Here is a 20,000-nt window from a genome sequence, read left to right as displayed (position 1 = left end):
AATATCTCTTGTTCTTGGGTACTTTTCTAATTCGAACTCACTGTCTTGGCCCTTATATTGCTGTCTTATTTCCGCGTGAGCTTTGTTACTATCCAGTCTTTACATTATTTTTCCTGAAGTCAGTTTTCTATTTTTACTGGTTCATGAGAGTAGCGATAGTGTTGTTAAAGTGGCGAAATCGCAAGATTGCTCACACAACCAAACAAACAAATAAAAAAGAACGCATCTCTAATAACGGACAAAGTCAACGCGTATTGAAAAGTTTGCAAGATGCAAAGAAAATTTCAGAAAAAATAAATACGTAGACGAGTGGAAATCGAACTGGTGACTGTGTTAAATGATAAGGCACTAAAATGGAATGACTCTCCCCAGATACAATGATATGTATATATCTTCGAGCGTTAAAGGAAGGTTCAATACTCACGCTGGGGAAAGACTGTTTTCTTCGTAATTTTACTGGTATAAATCAATATACATTTTTTTCTTTTATTCTTGTGTATAGTTTATATGAAACTATGAAAAACCTGCTAATTTTCTTGGTCTATATCATGCACTCACACATATATATAAGATTAAACAAATATTACTTAATGGATTGTGCGGAAATATGCAGAATTAAAAGGGGACCCGAAAGGCTTTTTGTGTAATTCCAATCCCGCCGGCCCACGAAGGCGTAAGGGAAGGGCGGATGGATTTTAACTAAAAAAAACGATGTGCTTTTAGCAAAGCTGGGGAAGACATTTTTAGCTGCATTCTTATATGAAAGTGAAATATGGGTTACTACGGAGATATGCTACGAATATCATTACGAGAGTATTTTCGAGATGAGATAATTCAAGAACGAAGTGGAGCGATTGACTTGTTGGCAGAATACTCGAAAGCAGAAGTTCTACCGGGCCGGAGATCTTACAAGGTTCGTTGATAACAGGTAGAACAATGCGGTTGCCAAGATCGAAGTGCCTCTGGGAACGCCACCCCGAAGCTGAGAAGGGAATTTAGTAAAGCGATTCGGTCTGAGATAAAAAAAAAAAAGAACTGCGCAGTCATGAGAGAATTGGAAGTGCATTGTGACCGGCGATGTATTACAACAACTGATACTTTGGTTCTTACGGTGATACAGTAATAAATATGTGTGTGTATGTGTTTGTCTGTCCGTTTGTCTATATAGTGTGTATGTATTCATTCCATGAATATTCACAAATTTCGAGTAGCGGAGAAATGAATTCTGATCAGAAACCAAATAAATATGATCAGCTGGATTTATTGAGTAAATCTGATATAGGGGGTAATATATACAGGCATAAGTACATATATATACACATGCATGAACGAACACACACACACACACACTGGCACACATATAAATACACATGTATACGCATGTGTATCTACGAATTTATATATATTTGGGTGTATAATCTACAGATATGAGCGGTAAGACTAATGCTGTTCCCCACCAATACTGCTTGCTGCTTTTGGTACAAGTAACACTTACTAAGCACAACGTACAAAGTGCTGATAAGGGCCCCATAAATTATTCAAGCTCGCTAATCAATCTTACGAATACGTCTAAGTATATAATCAACCCTTGCTCTACTTCAGGGTGAAATACTATCATAGACCCTTCAATTAGTCAGTGTGAAATTCGTTGATTTGCAGTCAGCATAGAGAACCCCATAAATCAACGGGCTACCGATTTTAGCTGTTTCCTGGCTCCACATGATAAACGAGAGAGGAGGAGGCTTGTGGTGCAAATAAAGTATTTTCTAACTAAAAATTAACCAATGGCACTTAACAGTTGTGAGCTGCCTCTACAGTTATTAGAGAAAGGATTTAAAGAACTTAAACTGAGACATCAATGGGCAGAGCGAAGGGAGAAGAAGAGAGAAAAGTGTTGGTATAAAAGTCAGACATCTTCGGTGTATAGGAATGGGAAATCAAGGTGTTATTTTAGCTGGATACAGAAGAAACTAAGTATACAATAAAAATAAGAAGCGTGAACGAGAAACTTCATAGTGAAGTGTAGCACACACTGGTACAGGAATATACTCCAATGATATCACATAATGACAATGGAGTCGACGAAAGCTATGGGAACTTCAGAGACCTAATTGAAATCTCCACATTTTGCTACAAAATCATAATGGAAAACTTCAACGCAAAGATCTGAAATTAAAAAGAAATACATAAAGCTAAAATGAAAGGAGACAACACGGAATCGACCAATGAAATGAAATAGAAGAAAGGAAACTAGAGTTTGGCGACATGTAATAAATTGAAAATCATGAACCTACTTCATAAGAGGGAAAATATAAGGAAACCAAACATGGATAAGGCTTGACAGATGAAGAAAAACAACTGTTCTTGAACAAACCTGATATTATGAAGTATATGACAGTCATCAGTAAGGTAAATAGTGGAAGAGACCGCTGCGTAGTGATGAGCGCAATAATTATTAACATCAAAGGAGGAAGTAAAAAATTGGTGGTAAAGCCAAGTGATCTTGCTATCAACAAAGAAAACTTGAAAGACAAGAAACAGGAATTGCAGCTAGAGCTGAACAATCGATTTAGCAAACTACATGGAAGCGGATATGACTTAAACAGCTGGAGCAGTTAGATAGAAGACGTAATCAAAGAATATGCAGTAGAAATAGCCGGAGAGAAACGAAGGAAACTTGTATCAAAGTTAAATGTCTTATCGAGAAATGCAAACAGATGAAACGACGGCGTATGAGTGTAGGTAAGAGGATATTGTGGAAAATGATAGAACTGCAAGAAAAATGATAACAGAATGCATCGGGAAAATGCAACAGATAGGAGGGAAATGATGGAGAGGAAGAACGCAATCTTGTAACAAGTGCAAGGAATTGAGGGCTACAAAGAAAAACAGAATAAGTTGCCTGTTTGACAAAGACAGCGAATAAGAAATCGGTTAAAAATGATCAAAATGACGAAGAGGTTTCCAAAAATCTTTGCAAAATTCTATAATTGAGAACTTACCGAATTATATATACAGCCTGTGTCACTAATGGCAATTAAGCAAAACAATGAACATAAATAACAATATTTTTTCTAATTTAGGTATAAAACAATCGGTTTTGATAGGGGTGGTCTGTTGTTTGTGTAGATCGACCCCAGCATGTGGCTTGTACTTATTTTGTCAATCACCCAACCACAAACAAAGGTAGGCTAAGTCGATCCTAGCGCAATTTGAACTAGGGAGCTAAATATCTGTAAGTAAGTATTAGTAGATACTTGTTCCAAACTCTGACGATGCTGCCTTAGAATACGTTTCAGAAATTGTCGCCTAATAAGCATACTTCAAGATATACGTTAAGTTAAGGTAGAAGGCGGTGTCCCAGCATGGCCGCAAGCCAATGACAGAGAAAAATAACAGGTAAATGCATCAAGGTACGTCCTTATGGAGACAAATGGAAAAATCCTGGGAAGCAACAACAATCACCGGATTTGGCAGACTTCGGGTAGCGTGGCTTCCATAGAAAAGCAAAGACCACCACCAGCGACTTGTAAGAATCATCATGCGTCGTTGTTTCTAACTTTCATCGATTATTAGAAAGCCTTCGATGCGATAAAGATCAATCATTGTTGTTTTTGCTGGAAAACCAAGATGTCGAGAAAGCTACACCTTGGTAAAGGATGTCTGTAGAGGTAGCATGAATAGCAACAGACTTTACAGAGGGAAAGAGCGAGAAAGAGAGAGAATGAGAGAGAGAGAGACGCACAGACACAAAGACAAGGTGTGAGGAGAAAGAGAGAGAGAATGAGAGAGAAAGCGAGAATGAGAGAGAAAGCGAGAATGAGAAAGTGATTAGAAGAGAGAGAGAGAGGGGGGGGAGACACACACACACACACACACACACACACACACACACACACACACACACACACACACACACACACGCACAGAACTCAGAGAAGAGAGGGACTGAATATATCACCCAAACTTTTACAATCTGGTGCGAAAATGTCTTCAAAGTTTGAAACGGAGAAATGAGGGATAAACATGAATGGAAAGACCCTGTAGCGTCTCAGAACAAGTATCGGGTTCAAAAAAAAAAAAAAGGAAAAGAAAATTACTGGGATCGATCTATTGGATTAAATCCCTTCAAGGCGGTGCTCCAGCATGGCTGCAGTCGGATGACTGAAATAAGTGAAGATAAAAAGAAAGTACCCAGGGCAAAGCAGAAAATCCACAATAATACAGCTTCAAGTATTAGAATGGGCCACTTTTAACAATCAGAGCAACGTTCGGACATCAAACCTTCCACGTCTCCGTCAAAAGGAAAACCAGAAACCAATGCATGATTCACAGCCGTTTAAGGATGAGAAACGCGTGGATATTAAGAACGGAAAGGGAGAGATAGAGAGAGAGAAAGGGAGAGATAGAGAGAGAGAAAGGGAGAGAACTGGCAGTGTGCCAACATAGAAAGGAATAATCAATGACAGGCATAACAGACGCAGAGAGAAAGAGAAATAGATGGGTAGGAGAACGGACGAATGTTGATAATGTTCTTAAATGGACGTAGCGAGAATTAGAGTAGAATTACGGATATGTGTTAAATGGAAGGATCATCAGGGTTTAATTTTTGTTAAGAAAAGGGCAGGAAACGAAATGTAATGGCAGGGCGAAATCGACACAGCGGACAAATAATAAATGATGACAATCAACTAGAAATCCCAGAATATGGTAATGACGTAGAGACATGTTGTGGTTTTCATGCACACTAGTGTATTTTCACGCACACACACATGCACACATATGTACTTACATATAAGGGACCAAAGGGTACGTACGCCGCCATATGTATATAAAAAATAAAATACAAAAAGTGGGACAAGAACGCAAAACATCCAGACAATTAGATGAGACAAAAACGGGACAACAAAACATCCAGTTAGATGTAACTAAAAAGAGACAAGAAAAAACAAGGATGGGTCATTCGGAGTTTTCTTTCCTCAATCGAGTTCCAAATTATCTTTGCAATTTCGGCTAATTATACTCGAGATTGCTCCAATCTGGCCAGCCCCAGAGGAACAACTAATATAAGAGCACTAGATTCCTTGGAAGAACACAGCGAATATATACGAAAAGAAAGGACGGAAAAAATCGGAGAAATGGTACAGTAATACAAATGGAAACAACGGGACATTAACAACAGGTGTCTTTCTACTGAGGAGGAATTAAATTAAGTTGGCGTTTGTAGAAGTGAAGCCTTATGGCAGGGACATGAGATGACAGACATGGGAAGGAATATAGATGTTGCACGGATGGTAGTCGAACCAAGAAAGAAAAGTCTATATATAGTATTTCATATAGCACAGCAATTAAACCCTTGGAGAGAACGGGAAATAATTCTGCTTTGAAGCAATGGATTTCAAAACACATTAAGCTTTAATGCATTCAACATTTTTGTTGCAGAAAGGTTTTTTCAGCTCAATATTCCCATACTATATTTTATAGTTTTATGTACATCGAGATCCACTACTCGAAAAAAGAATTATACATATATATATATATATAAACTGTTTGAAATAAATTTCCTTAACCCCCATCCCGCTACCATTATTTGAACCTTATCCCGATTGCTTAATTTTCTAACCTTGCTTGTTTAGGTCCCTCTTCTCTGCTAATTTATTCGAAAGATTCTCTGAGATGGCTTTCAAGCAGTCATCGTAGCCGTTCCTTCTCTTGTTTAAACTGTCCTTGCAATAATGAAACCTCTCCCGGTCTATTGCTTACACAACACTGTTAAGCTGCCACACAACCAGCGTCGTATATTTTCTCCTCTCTTTTTATCACATTTGTCATGTTTGATCTGAGTTTCTTGCGTCCAAACATTGCTTAGTATTCTCTTATTCCCTTGTTTTTCCAACATTTGATCCACAGTTAGAAATTTACGCTGGATAGGTTTCCCTTCAGGTTAGATGACATCTTTTTTTTTTCTCAAATTGGTGACAGATTTGTCTTCTCGCAATCATACAAGGAATTTTTCATTCGTTTACATTCTTTCTCTCTTTCCCTCCCTCTATCTTTCCCTTTCTTTCTTTCTGTCACTTTGTCTTTCTGCCTCTCTCTGTCTCTCTCTCTCTTTCTCTGTCGCTCTCTGCTACTCTCCTCCTCTCTCTGTCTTTTTCTATCTCTTTCTGTTTCTTTCTCTTTCTCAAACAACAATCTTCTATTCTTTCACTCGCTCTCCTTTATTCACACACACACACACACACACACACACACACGCATACATACAGGTACACAAATATACACACACAGACACACGCAAACACACACTCAAAGACACACATGTACCCGCTCACAAGCACACAAATGTGCACACTCACACTTAGACACACACACACAGATACACTTATTCACACTAAAACAGAGAAACACAGAACCACGCACGCACGCACGCACGCACGCACGCACGCACGCACGCACGCACACACACACACACACACACACACACTTATTCACACTATAACAGAGAAACACACACACACACACTAGCGCTATGGTTTTTCTCTCGTTCTCTTTTGTGTGTCTTCACCATTCTTGGTGTTTATCCGCGTTTTGTCTTACAGAAAACGAAAGCGAAACACCTTCTTGCTGAAAGAAGGGAAGAATTCAGAATAAGGAAGTGGAATGGGTGAGGTTAGGGAAGAGGAGGAGTCATTAAATAATGTGTGTGTGAGTGAAAGTGACGTGTGTGTGCGCTGTGTGTGTATGTGTTTTGTTTCTCATGGAAAAGGGACACGTAAAAATATAAAACTGAAAATGTGTTTATGAGAGAGAGAGAGAGAGAGAGAGAGAGAGAGAGAGAGAAGAGAAAAGAAGTGAGAGAGAGGAAGAGATATTGAGAGAGAGAGAGGAAGAGATATTGAGAGAGAGAGAGGAAGAGATTGAGAGTGAGGGGGAGAGAGAGTGAGAGTGAGAGAGAATGTGCGCGTGAGCATGTTTATTGAAATACATATTATATAACTACTTGCATGTATGTTTATATATGTATATGTACATATGTATATACATATAAATGTGTATATATATATATATATATATATATATATATATATACACACACACACATGTATATATTGTGTGTGTATTAGTACGTGTGCGCGTGTCTTTGCTAACAGTTGCCCTGATTGAAAATACACGGTTTTGGTCAAAGTATATATATATATTTGTTGTTGTACTTGGGGATGGTCATATTGCCAGTTTAGCCAATAAAAACACACGCACTGTATATTTGGTGTTAATTTGCTTCAGCTTTATATTACATTAATCTTAATCTTATTTCGGCCAGAGTACTTTCGTCACACTTCTGTGACCTCATCAGTGGTCCTTTGTTTCCTTCTTTCTTATGTGTGTTTCACCTTGCTAAATATCAGCCATTTTGTATATATATATATACATGTAAAGAAGTATACATATACAAATATATATGATTGAGTGTGTGTGTGAGAGAGAGAGGGGGAGAAGACCGGGCGAATGTCTCTAACACTCCAAATTTGAGTAACGTTTTCTTGCTTGGATTTGTAAACTGCTATAAGAATATACTAACACAGAAAAATTAAAACAAAACGGAAAGAAGTTCGTTGTGTGAAGAACCAACACAGTAAAAATACATGAAGAAACCTACACTGGTCCACAAGAGATTACAATCCCAGAGCCTAAATGAGCGAGGGACCTGGGTGTTGACATGAGTGATGATACCTCTTTCCAAGTGCACATTACCAGCATAGTGACAAAGTGCAGATGACTAGCTGGATGGATCCTGAGAACGTTGAGAACCAGAAAGAAAGAAACCATGATGGTCCACTGGAGGACATCCCTCCTCAGCCGCCTGGATTACTGCTCCCAGCTACGGTCACGGGCCTTGAAGCGATCCAGCAAAGAAGATCGTCTCATTGCAACAGCTCAGCTACTGGGAAAGGCTGAAACAGCTAAGACTCTCCTCCCTGGAGCGAAGGTGGGAGAGGTATGCATCTGGAAGATCCTGGAAGCAAATTTTGTGCCAAATTTTGGCATTCAAAGCTACACCAATGCCAGAAAGGGTCGGCACTGCATAGTGCCAATGATCCCAGTAATGCCATAGGAAAATTCTCGTAATTTTTGCGGTTTATACGCACCCTTACATTGTGCGGAGCATCATTTCGTCCGTCTTTTTATTCTGAGTTCAAGTGCCGCCGAAGTCGACTTTGTCTTTCCTCCATCCGGGGCCGAAAAATTATGTTTACGTCCCCGTTACTTAGCTGTTCAGCATAAATGAATGACAGAAACAGTACTGGGCTTCAAAGATTAAGATCTGCGGATCGACAGCTTGGAGAAGCAATTCTTCAAGGTGGTGCACCAGCATGGCCACAGTCAGTGACTGAAACAAGTAAAATAAAACAATAAATACATTTTCCTTCATTCAACTTAATTAATCTTAATTCTTACCATATATAATTATAAGGGCAAGAGAAATAAGAAGGCTTGACATTAATGCATGCAAGGGTTCACAACATTAGGATCACTCCTTCGGGGCCAGACGAGGAACTTTTCAGCTTAATTTTCCTACATATGTGTGTGTTCGTGTATGCTTTTGTGATACGTTGCTCTGTGTGTGTCTGTGTGTTTGCGCCTGTCTATGCTTTTGTTCTGCGGTTGTATACCTGAATGTGCGTGTATGCGTGTGTGTGCGAGCGCGTGTGCGTGAGAGAGAGAGAGACAGACAGACAGATACGGATGCAGTGAATAAGAAATAGAGAAGTGAGAGAGAGAGAGAGAGAGAGAATATTAGTGGATAGAAAGAGAGAGAGGAGGACGACAAAGAGAGGAGAAAGAAACAGAAAAATGTCAAATGGTTTGAAAGTGAGATGCTGAGTTTAATTCTGTAAAGAGTGAGAGAGAAAGCGGGAGGGGGATAAAAAGAGGGAAACGGTATGGAAAGGTAGGGAGACAGAGAGAGAGAAAGAAAAAGAGATATGGAAAAGAGAAGGATAGAGAGGGAGGGGAGAGAGAGGGAAAGAGAAAATGAGACTTAAAACGCAGTGTACATGTCTGTTAGTGTGTGTGTCTGTGTGCGTGCGTGAACGTGAGTGTGTATGTGTATGTGTGAGAGAGAGAGAGAGAGGTGAAAGAGGGGAGAATAAGTATAAGCTGAATAAAATGAGTGTGTGAATACAGGAGAGAGAGAGGGAGAGAAAATGAGTGAGATAATTTGAATGGGTGAAGTAAAGTGTGTTTGTGAAAATTAGGGAGATGGGTGTGTATGTGTGTATGGAAATATGTAAGTGCGCTTGTGTGTGTGTGTGTTTGGTTGTACATGTTTGTGCCGTTCCCAGTGCATTTGAGAGAGAGAGTGTGTGTGTGTGTGTGTGTGTGTTGGGGTGGCTGTGTACGTGTCTGTGCAATTATCTGTGCGTTTGAGAGAGTGTGTGTGTGTGTTGGGGATGGCTGTACCATTGTCTGTATGTTTGGGAGCGTGTGAATGTGTATGTATGTGTGTGCGGTGCTTATATACGCATATGCTTCTATGACTGAGTGTGTTTGTGCCTCTGAGTGTGTATGTATGTGTGTGTGTGTGTGTGTGTGTGTGTGTGTGTGTGTGTGTGTGTGTGTGTGTGTGAATGTGTGTGTGTCAGCATTTGCATTATGAATATGTTCATGTGTTTGTATATGAGCCGAAAAAGTAGTTCGAAACCCCATCACGTTTGCATATTAAACTAGTGGTTGCTCTCATAGATATGACAACCTGACAGAACACTGCGTCTGAAATTTGATTGATGGAAACTGTACGGAACCTCGGTGAGATTGAGTGTAACGCAGCGCTTACAGGAATCTGCAAAATGAACTGGCAGCTCCAACTTGCTTGAATTATAGGAAGCTTTGCTGAGTGCAGAAATGGAACCTTTATCATCGAAACCGACAGAGAAACTAATTCATTTATTCATAAAAAAAGGGACGATCTATCTATCTAGCTATCTATCTATCTATCTATCACCTTATCTATCTCTCCCTTTCGTGTGTAAAACACAACCTTCGATACGAACATGCTCAAAATAGGCCGTATAAATATACGTGACTTGGAAACAAAGCTACCTGTTTAACAAGATCAAGTCACAGAATGTGCATATCATAGCCATCAGCGAGACCAGACTCCACAGCCCGTGGTCTCTCCAGCACATGTTCGGCGGACATTTCGAGATTTATTTTTCTCCGTGTCTGCCGAGAATAGGCGGAGGAGGTACCGCAGTGCTTCTTCGGAAGAGTCTGTACCTCAAAGTAAGAGCAATTTTCCTAGACCCGGTGGATAGGCTGGTCGTCTTGGATGTCCATGGTAGCAACGGGTGTGCTTTTCGACTGATAACAGTTTATGCACCATCCTCAACAGGCCGGGCAGATTTCTTTCGACCTCTAGAGGTTTTCCTGGGAACGTCTCGACCTTTAATTTTAGTGTGGGATTGGAACGCTGCCCTGGACACGCATCTAGACCACGTGGGAAGAGAAAGTAATAGGAGGGGATGCAAATGCCTCAAAGACCTGCTCAGGCGTTTCCAACTGTCTCGCAGGTACCGACGCAGATTTGAAAATTTTGGCCGAGGTAATTGCCGAGAGGTTGACGCTTGTCATCGAGAAACTAGTCGACAAGGCGCAAACGTGCGCCGTGCCGGGTAGGAGAATCCATGACGACCTCCATCTGATGCGCTACATCATAGAGAGGGCAGTTAAGGAACCTAGCATGGGTGGGGCGCTGATCAATCTGGATCAGTCAAAAGCTTTCGATAGGGTAACCTATCACTACTTGGATGCTGTCCTTAGAGAAGCTGGTTTCGGTCCCATCTCCAGCGGTTGGATCACTGCCTTATACTACTACTACTACATGTTCCTCAATATTTTCTCTTTTACTTCTACCGCTGATTGTGCCACTGTTTCTCTTGGCATGCTTCCACTCTCACATACTGTGTTTCCCCTTCATCCTGGTCATTGCACCGAAATTGCCTTAGACCCTCTGGCCGACAACTGATGGCGATATGTCGTCCTTCTGTGTCTGCTGTCCATTTGTTTGGTCATTTATTATACTATATTTTTTAAAAAATGTTATTATAAATAAAATACTCCTGGAAGACGCTAAGTAATGAGTCGGAAGTCATCGCGTTGGGCACTTTGTTCGACGCTCTAAAAAAAAGAATAAAGGGTCCAAACTTTGGCATAACGCTAGCAATTTCGGGAGAAGGGTTAAGTTGATTGGAGTGACCCCATTGCTCAACTGATACTTCATTTAATTGACCCTGAAAGATAAAAGGCAAAGTCGACTCTGATGGCAATTGAACTCAGAACGCTAGTTTTCTATGTAGAACAAGATTGAGTCCAAATCGAATTGAATATTCATATCGTTTTCTTTTCAAATTAAATTTATAGATACATAAGTGCAGTTTGTTTCGCTCTTATGACCTCATAACAAAAAAAAAATTACCATATTTTACTTCATTCCAAAAAGTGTAATTCTGCAATAATCAATCCATTATTTTTAGTGAAATTTATCAAAAATTATTCTCTTTCTACTTTTCTCTCTTCCTCTCTAAACACACATTCACTCACACATACAAACACACACACACTGACACACGCATATATACTTATATATGCATATACAGATATATATGTGTGTATGCAAGCATGTTTGTATGTATATATGTATATATTTATATGTGTGTGTGTACATATACATATATTCATATATGCACACACACACACACACACACACACACACACACCACCCCACCCGCATACACACATATATATGGAAACTTAGTTCTTCTGTATCAAACCCGGTTCTTAACAGTGCAGACAGACGCTAATCTTCTCGAATTATCTTGGATTATATTTGATTATCTCCCATGATGTTTAATAACACAAGATGCAAATATGTTAATGTTGCTGTCGAGTGTGGAGTCGCAGCAGCACCTGCAGCAGTAGTGGTGGTCGTGTTGGTGGTCATGGTTGTAGTACTAGCAATTTTAGTAACAGTAACAGTCGGTAAGTAGCTACATTTGTACTAGTTGAGGTGTTAGTAATAGTAGCAACAGCAGTACTACAACCATCACTACCAGCACGACCACTATAGCAATAGATTCTTCTTCACGAGAAAGCGGTGCACTTCATCAGCTCCAAGGCCGCCCTTAGGATGTAAATAGGCCCATAAGGGTTTCTCGTCCCACCTACTTCTTTATCCTTTTGTATTAGCTTTGTCCTTTTTTCTTGTTGTTTATTTTGATTTATGTTAGAATCAAAAATAATTATTATTTTCTATATGGTTATCACGAAACGGTTGTATATATCTGTGCATATTTGTGAGATTTTCAAACCATAGTCCCTTAGAATCATCTGATCCAGGGGCTTTCTATTTGGTATTTTTTTAGTACCCTTTTCCCTTGCCCTTCTGTAATATTTATATTCCATATCTGCCCCCTCCCCCAGAATCGCGGGCTTTGTGCCTAGAATAGAAAAGAATATTTATATTCCATCCCTTTGATATGTTTTGAATTTCCAGAACCAATCGCTTTTGGCATCATGTTGAAATTCTTTCCTCTAAATATCTGACCAAATGCTTCTTCCTGCTTCAGTATTTAACACGTCCTTCCCTTGATGTTTCTCCCCGTTTTTCAGCCGGTCTGGAAGCCTATTCTACTTATTCTGGTTTATCCTTTGTTGGTACCGAATATCACATCTTTGTTTTATTTTGGGTGGGTGCGTGTATTTTGTCTTAATTTGCTTGTCTAATCTTATCCGTAGTTACCTGTAGTCCTCTGTTTCTAATAATATTCTTACTTTCACCATATTCTTCCAATAAACTGAGCTGTTCAAATTCATTCTCGAGTTCCTATTTCCACCATAGGCTTTTACTCCAAATTTCTGCTTCATTTTTAACTCCAAGAATTTCTACGGAAACCGAGCTTTCGCAATATATGTGACCATTTATATATATTATATTTTCAACTTTGGTTTTCTTTAATAGCTTATCCATCCTCTTTACTACTTTGTACCGTTCTTCACTTTCGATTTTCTTCAAAGCTTGGAGTCTTTTTCTATCAATAATTCCTGTACCGTTCAAAGGTTGAACTAAGCTCCTTTCCAATTTGGTGTTATCTATTCCCTTTATGAAGTAAACCTTGTTCATCCACTCTCGACTTCTTCTTACCTTCTGATGATTCATTGTTCATTCTCCTATTTCATGTACAATTTTCCGTCGTATATATCCATTTTCTCCATTTACCGCTGATTTGCAGAAGTCAACCATCACCAACAGGGTCAGTCCTTGTCTTGTTCATGATTTGAAGCGAAGTTCAGGGGTAAGGGTCAGCTTTCTCATCAACTCTAACTGTATTCACCGTATCCTACAAGGTGTCGTAATATTGAAGAGCATAGGCTCGAAACGTTAATATGGTGGCGAACAGAAAACACAAGAAAATGAAACAGTGAAAATAAACAAGAAGGGCGATAAGACAAAACGCGAAAAAAAAAAATATGTATACTGAATGCTGTGATGTGACGAACTGAAAGGAAGAGAGAAGAAGAAAGTTGGAGCGAGCTTGGCAGTGGCCAAGATAAGAAAGGACGTAGTAGCCGGACACAGGTGACCAGCGAGGGGTAAGGAGAAAGAGTGGTAGAGAGAGAAAAAAGGGGTGGAAGTAGAATATAGGTGAGCAACGAGAGACAGGGAGGAAGAGAGAGATATAGTAGTGAAGGGGAGAGGCGAAGAACAACAGAAGGAAGATTGAGAGGGGGAGGGAGATACAAAGATAGATAGAGTTGCGTCAGAAATATAAAGTTAAAACTTACTAGCAAAGATGACGCGTGCGTTCGACATATATATATATATATATATATATATATATATATATACATAGGCGCAGGAGAGGCTGCGTCGCAAGAAGCTTGCTTACCAAGCATATGGATCCAGGTTCAGTCTGCGTGACACCTTGATCAAATGTCTTCTACTATAACCTCGAGCTGACCGAAGCCTTGTGAGTGGATTTGGTAGATGGAAACTGAAAGAAGCCCGTCGTGTATATATATATATATATATATATATATATTAATGTGTGTGTGTATTAATATATATATACATATATATCTACACACACACATATATATATATACATACACACATGTATATATTCACATATATGTACACATACATTATATATACATATATTCATGTCTGTGTGTGTTTATAGATATAAATATGGTTGTACATATTTACTCGTATATACAAAGAAATAGTATCACATGTATTTCCTATACTCTTATATAAGTGTATATACAAATGGAAGCTCATATAACTTATCTATTTGTCGTTATCTATCTATATCTATTTATCATTGGATGTATTTAAATATGCACACACACTTGAGTATACATACGTGTACACATTCATTCATATACGCATAAACCTATAAGTAAGTGTATATATATATACATGTGTGTGTAGCTCGATGGATATACAGACAGGTGCATGAACACACATACATATACATATATATGCATTTTATTGTGTTTATGAAATATATATATATAAATATATGTGCGGTTGTGCGTGTATATATAGGTATTTGTTTGCATACACACACACTTCCATACACAGATCTGCGAATGAAAGAAGCAATATGTTAGCCATAATATATGAATGACAGACGGTTTCTCTCCATTTATCACTGAAACTACATAGCCATGGGAACATACAGCAGACACCGGGGCGACCACATAGCTATACAATGTTTTCCGAAACTATATCATCTTCACAAAAAACAATTACAACAATATTGAGGTCAAGGAGGTGAATAGTTTCCTTCCACCAACACAACCACCCAACGTCAACGCCACTTCTAGCCAAATACGTTAGTGGCAGTAATTTTTTAAAAAAGAAATGGTGTAAACTATACATCATTGAGAGATTAGTGAATATTGAAGGTGAAAGTTTAATTGTTGATGGAGCTTATGTTAGCGAATGTGTGCAAGTATGGATGTCTGTCATAATGCGTGTATATGTGTGCGTGCGTGTGCGTATGTGTTAAAATAATGTGTGTAATGGACAAATATAGAGATTGAATGCTAGAGTGTATACAGAGATAGGGAGTGTGACAGTGACTTTGTATGAGGGGGCAAAAGTTAGAGGAAGTGATATTGAGAAGGATTGTGTGTGAAATTGCGTTGGTGAACGAGGTTATGTGAATGTGTAACAAATGTTACGTGTGTGTGTGTCAGGGTTTGTGTGTGTATATGTGTGTGTGAACGAGGATGAGTAAGAGCGAGTGTGAGGACGATGTGATATAGTGAGGTAAGATAATAAAGTGTGGAGGAGGGAGATTGCGAACGTATGTGAGTGTTTATGGGCGAAAGGTGTTATACGACACCTGGTGTTAAGAACTATGACATGATAGGTGTTAGGAGAGCTGGTATTGTAGCCAACATTTCGACAAATAGGAAACAAAATAAATGCCATTGCTATGAAAACTATTTCCTCCCTACCTGGGATTTTCCGATGGAGTCCTGCGGGTGCCGTCTTGGAAATTTTTGTAACAAAAAATACGAAGTACGAGAACATGGAACATGAACCATTCTTTCGAACAACGAAATACACAAATGCAAAACAAAACAAAGAGTCTGTGTTTGCCCTCACCACTAAGGCTTCACAACCGATATTGGTGTGTGTATGACCACGTAACTTAACGGTTCAGCAAAAGCGGCCGATCGAATAAGTACTAAGCTTACAAAGAATAAGTCCTCGGGTCGATTTGTTCGACTGAAGGCGGTGCTCCAGAATGACCGCCGTGAAATGACGTAAACAAATACTAGAATAAAAGGAAGAATAGGATATATATGTATACATACACACACACACACACACACACACACACACACACACACACACACACACATATATATATATATATATATATATATATATATATATATATAATCACACACACATACACACACACACACACACACACACACACATACATATATATCATATGTTTATGTACATTCGTAATTCCTGAATTCAGACCCAAGATATGTTCCAAGTTGTTTACACGGCCAGACATTTAAGCATTGTTTATGAGATCGGGTATCAGATTAATATCATTGGGGGGAAATGTTTTTAAACAAACACATTAATTAATAAAAACTGGCGTAGATTAATTAGTAGACAACAGTGTTTCCAGAGCGTTATCTTTTTTCCTGATTATGTCCACAGACTGGGGATGAAAGTGGCCACCATGTTAACGTTTAGTTCTTCACTGCATTCTTGGTGATGTTTTAGAGTGATGAAAGGATAAACATCAACATCATTGCACAAGGAAAACGGAAAGGATAACACCAGATATCCCGTCTGACATTCTAATAAACAGTTGCTCCATTCCACTGACCTTGGTTGAGAGAGGGAACGAGAATCATTCTTAACCAACGCTCTAACGACTTTGCTGATTACAAATTGGGGCAGCCGATTCTATTGAGCCAAACTAAATTCACAAGACTTCCAATTGTAGCGAGCCCCGATACTCTCTCCCCAAACCGTTAAATATTTGCGAAAAAGGAATCTGCTTATTCTCACAGAATCGACATGAGCCATGCATATGTACCGCTTGTGCAATGAAACGAAATACTAAACTGCCAGAAGTACACTTTGTAGCCATATAAATCTGCGACATTCACATTTGCTATCACTTGGTCTCGACATGTAACATTCACAAGAGGACACACGTACGACAACCACCTAGTAATCATTTCTTACTCTAGGCATAAGGCCCGATATTCTTTTTGGAGACGGGGGCCAATCGATTAGATCAACTCCACTACGCAACTGGTACTTAATTTCTCGTGTGCGCGCGCTTGTGCGTGTCCGTTTGTGCTCGTGTGAGATAGACAGAGATACATATATGTACATCTGTGTATGTATATCAAGACATATACATACATATAAAAATGGATCCCTCTCTCTCACTCTCTTTCACTTTCTTTCTCTCTGTATATACATACATACATACATACATACATACATATATATATATATATACAGATGCTTTGGATTTAAAAAAAAAAATCAAACTTACCGCCAGGTTATTCTGACATTTGAGCTGGCTGACTCAGGAATTATGGGATTGCTCTGGTTTGGGTCAGAAAGTGGAACGAGGTGAGCAACGATTCTACATTAACAAAGAGAGAGAGAGAGAGAGAGAGAGAGGGGGGGGAGAGGGGGTGTCTGGCACGTGCGTCTTCTCAAAGCAGACGATCTCAGAGCAGACGATCTCAAAGCAGACGATCTCGAAGCAGACGATCTCGAAGAAGACGACCGATTCACTGAGAGAGTGGGAAGGGGAGGGTAGAGTATTTCGAAAACACCTGGACAGAATTTCTTTGAAACAAAAGCAACTATTTTATGTAATTTTCCGATGCTATTCCTTCTAGCGTGCTAGGTTTCCTATGACGGCTACCTCTGACGTGTCTATCTCTCTCTCTCTCTCTCTCTCTCTCTCTCTCTCTCTCTCTCTCTCTCTCTATATATATATATATATATATATATATATATATATATATAAATGTACATAGATACATACTTAAATATACACACAGAGAATATATTACACACACAGAATATATTAAGATCTATCAAAGATTTTGTATGCTTTGAGAACCCTCGTGCTTTAGCATAGCCATATGTAAATTATTTAAATCATCATAGCCTTTATCATTCCAAACATGACTATCTTTCTATCTATCTATCTATCTATCTATCTATCTATCTGTCTATCTATCTATCTATCTTTCTATCTATTTATCTATCTGTCTTTCTCCATCTTTCTATCTATACCTCTGTCCTGGCCTCTACTTCACTGCTATACCCTTCTGTCCCTTCCTCCTTGTTCCACTTTCTCCCTCCACCATCCTCTCTATCTATTTATCTATCTGTCTTCCTCTATCTTCCTATCTACCCCTCTGTCCTGGCCTCTACTTCACTGCTTCTGTCCCTTCCTCCTTGTTCCACTTCCTCCCTCCACCATCCTCTCTGCTCTCGTGTGACCTGTGGTCAACTTTCTTTTCACTCCAGCCGCTGTGAAGGCAAGACGAACTACTAGCGTTCTACCTCAGATTTGCGTTTGGCCGTACGGCTTTTGAATGTTGTTTTCACTGTCTATTTTTTCCTGTCTTGGTTTGTGTTTGCCACCTTGGAATCCTCTGTGTAGTGGGTTGATCCACTACTCAGGAAGAGACTATTCTAGAGTACGTTCTGTCTTGTCTTCGAAACGTCTAGATAGAATAGAGACAGCTGATGAAGGGATATTCCAAGTGGCTTTCCGTTTTCCTGTGTGTTCGTTCCGTTGTCTGTAGTTTATTGTTCTAACGTCCTGTACCCTGATATGCATGTATATACACATGTAGATGTAAGTATGTACATATATGTGTGTATACATGTATATATATTCTTTGTATTATTATTATATATATATATATATATATATATATAAATATATATGTATTGATATTTCGTTTAATCACTTAGAACTGACTAATTACCTGGTGTAGGACTCAATATAGAATTAGTCTGGAACACAATATTTGACGGGTATAGAGTAGTAATGGAAACAAAGAGGAACACCAGAAAGAGATGACATAGCAGAAACAGCAGTAAGCCATTGAAGTTCATTATATAATATTCTTTTTCCGTTGTCATCTTTGTTTGCACACACACACACACACGCACACACACACACACATACACACACACATACATAGACACATAGCTATCTATCTATGTATATGTATGTTTGTATATATGTATGTATGTATGTATGCATGCATGCATGCATGCAGAGTGCAAGCACAGTATTTCATACGAACACAAAACAAAAAGCATTAAACGCGAGTTGTAAAGTCCGTATGCAGCAAATGAAGCGGCAATCTCAAGTGCAACGCAATTTTCCCATTTCGGCATGTCACACACCATTATCACTTCCGATTTTATCAACGATAGCTAATATTAAAATCAGAGTTATGGCCCAAGCAAATCGGCTTCTAAGAAATTGTACTGACTACCCACGTCATACAATGAACAATACAGCACCCGTTCGCAAGCACGGTCATTGAACTATCTATCTATCTATCTATCTATTTATCTATCTAGCTAGCTATCTTTCTATCTATCTAGCTATCTAGCTATCTTTCTATATATCTATACATGCAATGCATACATACATACATACATATATATACGCATTTGGCATGTGATTTCTTTTAACAGAAATTGAAAGCAGTAATAAATTTGGAGGTTATGCAAGTTTATTTTTTATACCGGACCTTAATTAGTTCCTGACAGCAATGCGCCTTTTATGACGAAGCGTTGATATTTGATTGTATCCGGTATAAAACTACAAAGTCTACGTGTTCGGTCAAAGCACATGTTAGAATGCACACATGCCAATATAAGCACAATAATATATTTTGACAATACCATAGACACAAAATTTATGGATAGTCAAACAGAATGACACGATTTCTTACATTACAAAGAGCCAAATGTCAGAATTAGCTTGAAGATTGAGCATGTTCATTTTATTGATATTGAAGACAAATATTTTCACTTCGACATGGAACTTAATTTGCTAGATGACTTTCCATTTTTTTGTCATATTTACTGATTAAATATACGAGTTCTTTATAATTTCCACGATTATTAGAGCCTTCAGATAAAAAATAACCCGATCCGATAATACCTGGAGGCCTAAAAAAATAACAACATCGATCAATCGTTGCAGAATGGATCTGTTTCGTCTAACTTTCTCATTATGATGTTGTCTGCTTTGATTTTTACATGCATCTAATTGTCAGTCTATGCGAACATTCCCGAATATATTAAGATCTATCAAAGATTTTATATGCCTTTGAGAACGCTCGTACTTTAGCATAGCCAAATGTGAATTATTTAAATCATCATG

This window comes from Octopus bimaculoides, chromosome 27 (genome assembly GCF_046866305.1).
Source record: "Octopus bimaculoides isolate indiv1 chromosome 27, ASM4686630v1, whole genome shotgun sequence".
Classification (NCBI taxonomy): domain Eukaryota; kingdom Metazoa; phylum Mollusca; class Cephalopoda; order Octopoda; family Octopodidae; genus Octopus; species Octopus bimaculoides.
Note: the sequence above shows the minus strand (reverse complement) of the source record.